This window comes from Callithrix jacchus, chromosome 22 (assembly GCF_049354715.1).
Source record: "Callithrix jacchus isolate 240 chromosome 22, calJac240_pri, whole genome shotgun sequence".
Classification (NCBI taxonomy): Eukaryota; Metazoa; Chordata; class Mammalia; order Primates; family Cebidae; genus Callithrix; species Callithrix jacchus.
In genome coordinates this window covers 8,549,319-8,558,779 of record NC_133523.1, presented here as the reverse complement: position 1 = coordinate 8,558,779, position 9,461 = coordinate 8,549,319, and positions in this window count along the sequence as shown.

Genomic DNA, 9,461 nt, shown 5'->3' with positions numbered 1-9,461 from the left:
ACAAGAGGACAAAATGGGAAAAAGATAGCCTCTTTATAAATGCTGCTGGGAAAACTAAGTTTCCACATACAAAAGAATGAATTTTGACTCTTATCTTACATCATACACAAAAATCAACTCAAAATGGATAAAAGACCTAAATGTAAGACCGGAACCCATAAAACTCCTAGAAAATAACATTGGGGGAAAGTTCCTCAATTTTGGTCTTAGCAAAGATTTTTAAAAATATATTACACCAAAAGATTTTATCACAAAAACAAAAATTAGTGAATAATAGGGACAACATCAAACAAAAAAGCTTCTTCATAAAAGGAAACAGTCAAAAGAATGAATCGGCAACCCATGGACTGGGAAAAAATATTTGCAAACCACATGTCTGAAAAGGGGTTAATATCCAAAATTTATAAAGAATTCTTTCAAGTCAATAGCAGGAAAACAAATAACCTGATTTTAAAATGGGCAAAGGGTCTGAACAGATGTTTCTCCAAAGAAAGCATAAAAAAGGCCAACAGGTATAGGAAAAGGTGCTCTACATCACTAATCATCAGGGAAATGCAAATTAAAACTACTATGAGATATCACCTCGCATCCTTAAGGAGAGCTATTATCAAAAAGTTAGGAGATGAATGTTGGGGACAGGGTGGAGTGCAATGGGACGATATCGGCTCACGGCAACCTCCGCCTCCCTCCAAGAATTGCTTTAACTCCCAGGTTCAAGCAATTCTCCTGTCTCAGCCTCGCAAGTAGCTGGAATTACAGGCACGGAGCCTGTAATTAGCCACTACACCTGTCTAGTTTTGTAATTTTAGTAGAGACGGGATATCACCATGTTGGTCAGGCTAATCTCAAACTCCTGACCTTAAGTGATCCAGCCGCCTCCGCTGTTTTGATTCTTAACAGGGGCAATTGTGCCACCTGGGGGTATCTGACAATGTCTGGAGACATTTTTGTTTTTACCACTACCCGGGATACTACTGCCTTCTAGTGATTAGAATATAGAATGCCCTACTCCCTCTAACAAAGAAATATCAGACCCTGAATGTCAGTCGCGCCAATGATGAGAAATCGCGGCTTTAGGTAAGAAGGCAGATATCTCATGGTTGCAGAGTGAAAGAAGAAAGAAACCGTGACGTTGTTGTTGGATTGTTTTGCACTAGTGTCAAGAACGTGAGAAATCTCTCGAATCTAGGATAAGAGAAAAAAATAGAGAAATCTTTCTAATTGTTGTTACTGTTTCTCTCTGCAGTAAGCTGTAAAATCATTCGTTAGAAGCCAGGCGCGGTGGCTCATGCCTGTAATCCCAGTACTCTGAGAGGCTGAGGTGGGTGGATCACCTGAGGTCAGGAGTTTGAGACCAGCCTGAAAAAGATGGTGAAACCCAGTCTCTACTAAAGATACAAAAATTAACCGTACGTGGGGGTGGGTGCCTGTAATCCCAGCTACTCGAGAGGCTGAGGCAGGAGAATCGCTTGGACACGGGAGGCGGAGGTTGCAGTGAGCCGAGATTGCACCATTGCACTCCAGCCTGCATAACAAGAGTGAAACTCCGTCTCAATAAATAAATAATAAATAAATAAAGAGGGAAGTGGAGACGGTGTGAGTTCAAAATCCTGGAGAAACTGTGAAAAGATCTTTGCCCATTGGAAATTTCCTGTACTGTTGAAGGCCCATTTAGAGTAAGTGACCTCCAATTTTTAGTGATTCCCATATCACCAGTGGGGGCAGAATTATGTAGGCAGGAGAGACAGATGTTAGAATTTTCTAGGGCAAGTGGATTTGAGGTTTTGGAAAATACACGATTGAAGGAATGGACCATGGCATGTCAGTCACCTAAAGAAATGAGGTTATCAATAACAACATAGTTGAAGAATAGATGGCTTGGGGGTCTCTACGAATTAGGAGAGGAGATACAGTAAAGCCAAAAGGGCTAAGAAGTTGGGCCCCGTGCAGTGGCTCATGCCTATAATCCCAGCACGTTTTGGAGGTGGAAGAATCACTTGAGGTCAGGAGTTCGAGACCAGCCTGGCTAACATGGTGAAACCCCGTCTCTACTAAAAATACAAAAATTAGCCAGGTGTGGTGGTGCACACCTGTAATCCCAGCTACTCAGGGAGGCTGAGGCAGGAGAATCACTTGAACCCAGGAGGTAGAAGTTGCAGTGAGCCGAGATTGCACCACTGCACTCCAGCCTGGGTGACAGAGCAAAACTCTGTCTCAAAAATAAAATAAATCAAAGTATCCCGAATCATGGCAAAAGCTGGGAGTTTACAGATTGGGAGTCAGGTGCCAACGATTTCAATGCATTAGGTCTATGTATTGGTTCCAATTCAGATGAGAAGCCAGAGATGTGTCAGGGCAGGATGGGAGTTTTGATAAACGGTGAGCAATGCAGTTTGATGATGTGGATACACGTTAGAGATAGAGAAGGTAGAAAACTTTCGCCATGTTGCTTTGAGGTCATACATGCCGTGCAAAATCATGACTCAAGATCAAAAACACCTTGAGTTCAGAAGGAGAAGATACTGGATGTGTCACGGTAGAATTGCCTTCAGTGCAACAGAGAAACAAAACTTGTGAACTCTCTTGCTAATATGTCTTGATTTTAGGCTGGGCATGGTGGCTAAATGGTGGCGATTCCAGCTACTTAAGAGTCTGAGATGGAAGAATCTAGAGTTTGAGACCAGCCTGGGCAACATAGTGAGCCCCTATTTTTGCACATACACAAAAACAGCAGAATGCGGTGGTGCATGTCTCTAGTCCCAGTTAGTTGGGCAGCTGAGGCTGGAGGATTCCTTGAGTCCTGGAATTCAAGGCTGCAGTGAGCTATGATTACACCACTGCACTCTTGCCTGGGCGACACAGCAAGACCCTGACACTAAAACAAAACAAAACAAAAAACTTAACGGGAAAGCAGAGAACATTTGCTCTGAGTTTCCTCGCATCGCTTCAGCTTTCCCTATCTTTTGCTTTTTACCTATAATTTCCTACTTACCAAGGATCTTAAACTTTTTTTTTTTTAATGGAGTTTTACTGTTACCCAGGCTGGAGTGAGTGGCACAATCTGTTTACTCTAACCTCGGCCTCCACCTCATTTCTTTATCAGCTTTCTTAAAGAAATGAGAAACTACATATTCATTAGGAAAATGTTAAATACATCTTATTTTATTATTTTCTTTTTTAATTTATATCTTTTATTATTTTTTTATTGCATTTTAGGTTTTGGGGTACATGTGCAGAACATGCAAGATAGTTGCATAGGAACACACATGGCAGTGTGTTTTGCTGCCTTCCTCCCCTTCACCCACATTTGGCATTTCTCCCCAGGCTATCCCCCCCTCTCCCCGCTGTCCCTCCCCTATTCCCCCCAATAGATACCAGTGTGTAGTACTCCCTTCCCTGTGTCCATGTGTTCTCATTTTTCATCACCCGATGAATCTGGAGAACATCATTCTCAGCAAACTGACACAAGAACAGAAAATTAAATACATTTTAATCCTAATAAAGTGCTTTTAGAGTTATCAGGATTTATATGGGTGAGGAATCCCAACTGATACAATGATACTATATATACAGTGAATGGCAAGAAGAACCAAAGGCAAGAATTGATACAATGAATATGATTCCTTCTGTGGTCATTACTCATATTAAGTTAAATTAATTAATTAAATTATTTTTGAAACAGAGTCTTGCTCTGTCGCCCAGGCTAGAGTGTAGTGGTGCGATCTCAGCTCACTGCAACCTCCATACCTCCTGGGTTCACATGATTCTCGTGCCTCAGCCTCCCCAGTAGCAAGGATTACAGGAGTGCGCCACCACACCCAGCTAATTTTTGTATTTTTAGTAGAGACAGGTGGGTTTCACCATGTTGGCCAGGCTGGTCTTGAACTCTTGGCCTCCCAAAGTGCTGGGATTACAGGCGTGAGCCACCCTGCCCTGCCCACTACTCATATTTTAATCAACAGGGACAAATTTATGAAGGAAAACCCATTGAATGTAATAAAATTGTTGAAGCCTTGAATATGAAATCTAGCATTATTCAGAATAAGCGACTTCATACTGGAGAGAACTGTTATCAATACCTTGACTTTGGGAAAGCTCTCAGAGGGGCAAATTAAATGGTTTTTAAAGTATATTTACAGAGTTCTATTACTCCTGTACCTACTATGTATAATAATTTGTCTGGTTTCTTCTATTTAATATTGTATTTGAGATGCATCCATATTGTTTCATTACCAGCTTATTTTTTTTTTTTTCTTTGAGATAGGGTCTCACTTTGTTGTCCAGGCTGGAGTGCAGTGGCACAATCTCAGCTCACTGTGATCTCCACATCCTGGGCTCCAGTGATCCTCCCATCTCAGCCTCCCAAGTAGCTAGGACCACAGGCATGCACCATCATGCCAGTCTAATTTTTTGTAAAGACAAGGGTCTCACTATGTTGCCCAGGCTGGCCTCAAACTTGTGAACTCAAGGAATTTGACTACTTTGGCCTCCCAAACTGTTAGGATTACAGGTGTAAGCCACTGCACCCAGTCATCAGGAGTTTATTTTTATTGCTGCATATTTTTCTAGTATATAAATATGTCCAGTTTGTTCAATCAACTGATGAGGGCATTTGTTGATGAATGCATTCCACAAGTTGTGCTGCTGTGGACATTTGCTTCTGTTTTTTATTTATTTTTTAAAAATAGAAACAGGGTTGACTGGGCACTGTGGCTCATGCCTGTAATCCCAGCACTTTGGGAGGCTGAGGTGGGAGGATCACCTGAGGTTGGGAGTTTGAGACCAGCCTGACCAACATGCAGAAACCCCATCTCCACTAAAAATACAAAATTAGCCAGGTGGCATGGTGGCGCATGCCTGCAATCCCAGCTACTTGTGAGGTTGAGGCAAGAGAATCTCTTGAACCCAGGAGCCAGAGGTTGCAGTGAGCCAAGATTACGCCATTGCACTCCAGCCTGAGCAACAAGAGCAAAACTCTGTCTCAAAAAAAAAAAAAAAGTAGAAACAGGGTCTAGCTAGTTTCCCAGGCCAGTCCTAACTCCTGGCCTCAGGCCATCCTCCCACCTTGGTGTCCCAAAGTGCTGGGATTACAGGTGTGGGCCACTGCACCCAGCCCATGAATATTCTTGTACTTGTTTTTTGTTTGTTTGTTTGTTGGTATACTTGTAAAGTTTTTTTGGCGGGGATGTATATTTAGGACGGAGTTTCTAGGTCATAGGAAATACCTGTGGTCCCATTTATTCAGTACTACCGAGCAGTTCTCCCAGGGCATATCACGTTACTCTCCTATTACCTTGCCAACATTTCATACTGCACATCTTTTTCATTCTGGCCATTATGATGAGTATGTAGTAGTACCATGATTTTGATTGTTAATTTTTTTAACTTTTTATTTTAAACTAATTTTAGACTTAAAGAAAAGTTACATAAATAGCACACAGACTTCCTATATACCCCTCAGAGGTTCCCAATATTAATGCAGTCAACTTGTCTACCTTTCCTTTATGTCTTGTCTACCTCTACCTTACCTTTCCTTTCCTTTACAAAAACAGAGTCTCTCTCTGTTGCCCAAGCTGGAGTGCAGTGGTGCGATCTCAGCTCACTGCAACCTTTACCTCCCAGGTTCAAGAAATTCTTATGCCTCAGCCTCCCACGTAGCTGATATTACAGGCATGTACCATCATGCCCAGCTATTTTTTTTTTTTAATTTTTAGTAGAGACAGGGATTTGCCATGTTGGCCAGGCTGGTCTTGAACTCCTGACCTCAAGTGATCTGCTTGCCTTGGCATCCCAAAGTGCTGTGATTATAGGCATGAGCCACCTTGCCCAGGCAGGTCAGGCTTTTTTGGTGCTCTCTTTAAGAAGGTTGGTTTTTATGCCTATTTTTCAGGCAACCCCTGAAAACCTGTCCAAGTAACCAGCAAATTGTCTGGTTTCTTTGCTATCTCTTATCTATAATTTATCTAGCCTTATTCATGCAGGGGTTTTAAGAGAAACATTTCTTAGCCTAACTTTCTGGACATGATCTCATGGTACACTCTCTGCATCCCCAAGTGTCTCCATGGAGCCTTACACTACTTTGGTTTGCTAGTCCTTCAATAGCAATCTCTGGGCTGGGTATGGTGGCTCACACCTGTAATCCCAGCACTTTGGGAGGCTGAGGCTGGTGGATGACTTGAGGTCAGGAATTTGAGACCAGCCTGGCCAACATGGTGAAACCCCATCCCTACTAAAAATACCAAAATCAGACAGGCGTGTGGGGATCGCTCCTGCGAAGGGCCCTTGACAGGACCCTCGCCATCTTGAGCTTGAGCCCATACACGTTTCTCCTCTCCTGGAGGCTGTTGAGCTAAGGGAAAGGAGGAAGTCTGGTTGCACTGATTTTATAAACATCAATCTTTGCTTCTGACATTTGCAACAGAATGGCTGAGCTCAGGCCTTGTGGTCTAATGAGACATTGTATGGGTAGACATTGTGTGCCTCCTAGTTCCTTTTCTGCACAATAACTGTATGACTTCATTTACCTCTGCTAACTCAATCATATTGTTTGCATATGATCCTATATGAATAGGCAAGGTTAGAATGACATTTAGAAAGGTCCAGCTATACCTTGTTAACAATCTTACTTGCTTGCTTAACTGATTTTAGAAAAACACAATTTAGATTTATGATCCCCTTTTTGCAAGCTTTATTGTCCCTTTGCTGTACACCCTTTGATTAAGAGTCATACTTTCTGTACCCCTTTTCTTGTGATTTTTGTTCTTGATTTTATTTCAAGATACAATGGAATGTACGTCACTCCTCAAACACTGAAAGGTATATAACCTGTAGTTTGCACAGATGAACTTGCTGTCTTGGCACTTCTTGCTCCGGCATTGCCTGGCAGTCCTCCAGACCCTGCTCTCTATCTATCTTTTCTTCCGCGCACTCCCTCTTCCAGGTTAAGAACACTTGAGTGGGGCTGAGGCTCTCCGCTGGTCGGAAGCCCCCCAGCAGACGTGCTGGACCCCCACACAGGTGCGGTGGTGAGCACTTGTAATTCCAGCTATTTGGGAGGCTGAGGCAGGAGAATTGCTTGAACCTGGGAGGTGGAGGTTGCAGTAAGCCGAGATTGCACCACTGTACTCTAGCCTGGATGCAGAGCAAGACTCAATCTAAAAAAATAAAAAAATTAAAAAAGCAATCTCTGACTCAGAGAAAGGTAGGATTCTCTCTAAGGAGGATTTCACCAGCTCCCCTGAGGTCAGATCCTAGGGTCCAAGAATGAGATACCCTCAGGGTAAGAGGAAATGTGGTAGGAAGAGGATGACACATGGCTTGTCTCTTGGGATCAGGAAGTCAGCCATCCAGGAATTCCCCCTTTGTGTTCACATCTGATCTGTGCTCACTCATTAAAGATTCGAGCTGCATTAGGGGAAGCAATAAGAGTGCTGTACACATTTGGCTAATGAGCAGCTTTGAAAATTAAGCTCCTAGGGGCCACAGAGACTGCAAATAATCTACCTGTGACCACACCACTCAACAGCCCCACTCAGTCAGGAAACATCACACCTGAGTATTGTTCCAGAGATGATCCCTCTTGCCCAAAAGTGTGTTGCCTTACTTGGTTCATCTGCCCTTCTTGGGGACAGATCTTCCATTTCTTCTTTCAGTTTTCCAAGAAAAAATGGAGAATTCCTCACTGATGTCTTCAAGATAATCTGAAATGCCCCAAATAAATGCTGTGAGAAATAGAACAAGTTTTTTTTTTCTTTCTTCCCATGCTATCTGGAGGACAACCATAAGGTAAGAGACCCTTCAGTGGAATTGTAAGTGAGATTCCAAACTAATCTGTGACCCTTTTCTTGATATATTTACTTCCTTGTTTTCATATAATTTGCAACCAGATTTCGTTATTTTTAGCTCTCATTCTGTCTTTTAAATTCAAGGGACGTTTTCCCCACCTAGGTATGAATTAGTCCCTTCAAAAGGAATCTGGCCAAGCATGGTGGTTCACGTCTGTAATCCCAGCACTTTGGGAGGACAAGGCGGGTGAATCACCTGAGGTCAGGAGTTCAAGACCACCAGCCAGGCCAACATGGTGAAACCCCGTCTCTACTAAAACTACAAAAATTAGCTGGGGGTGGTGGCACACACCTGTAATTCCAGCTAATGGGGAGGCTGAGGCAGAGATTTGCTTGAATCCAGGAGGTGGAGGTTGCAGTGAGTCGAGATCACAGCATTGCACTCCAGCCTGGGCGTCAGAGCAAGGCTCTGTCTCAACAAGTAGTAATAATAATAAAGTCACTGCAGGTCCCCTGAGCGCTGTGTAGGATACATCTATCCTAGCATCTACTCATTTTTCATCCCTGCAACACCCCCGTACATTTTTATAGCAGTTCCCATTAGAGAAGTGAGAAACTTGAGTCTGCTAGAGAGGTTCATGGACCTTCCGATGTCACAGATCCATTCACAATTGAGGCATTCATGACTGAACTGACGACTCTCTGAGTCCACGTTTTGTTTTCTTCCTTTCTTTGCTTTTTGAGATGGAGTTTCATTCTGTCACCACCCTGGAGTGCAGTGGCAAAATCTCAGCTCACTGCAACCTCCACCTCCCGGGTTCAAGCAATTCTATTGCCTCAGCCTCCCAAGTGGCTGGGATTATAGGCACCCGCCACCACGGTCTGCTAATTTTTGTATTTTTTTAGTAAAGACGAGGTTTCACTATGTTGGCCAGGCTGGTCTCAAACACCTGATCTTGTGATCCATCCGCCTTGGCCTCCAAAAGTGCTGGGATTAGAGGCATGAGTCACCACACCTGGCCCTGAGTCCAAATTTTATGCACCAATGGTTGAAGCTTTTATAATCGCTTGTCTTTCTCCAGTGAAAGCCAACTCTTGGTTGGGGGCCTGGATTTTGTTTTTGTTTGTGTGTTTATTTTAAGAGGCAGAGTCTTGCTCTGTTGCCCAGACTGGAGTACAGTGGCCCTATCAAAGCTCAGACAGCCTCCAACTCCTGGGTTCAAGTGATCCTCTCACCTCAGCCTCTCAAGTAGCTGGGACTACAGACATGTACCACTGTGCCTGGCTATTTTTAAATTTAATTTTTTTTAATTTTAAGTAGAGATGGGGGTCTTGCTATTTTGTTCAGGATGATCTCAAACTCCTGGCTTTGAGTGACCCGTCTGCCTCAGCCTCCCAAAGTGCTGGGACTATAGGTGTGAGCCACTGTGTCTGGCCAGGGCCTCCATTTGTGAAGCGAAGGGCTGAGCTGGGCTCACTGTACCATTCAACTGTTCACATGTTGTGATTCTGTAATTGGTTTGCCCCAACTCTTGAGTCATTATTACAGAATTTCCTTAACTTATGGGTTTATGAGAATAGCAGGCAGATGTTTTGACATTGCCAGCATGCATCAATTCTTTACTTCCTGTTTTGGGGGCACCAGGGTCAATTTTCAAGAATCTGGATAAGCCAGAG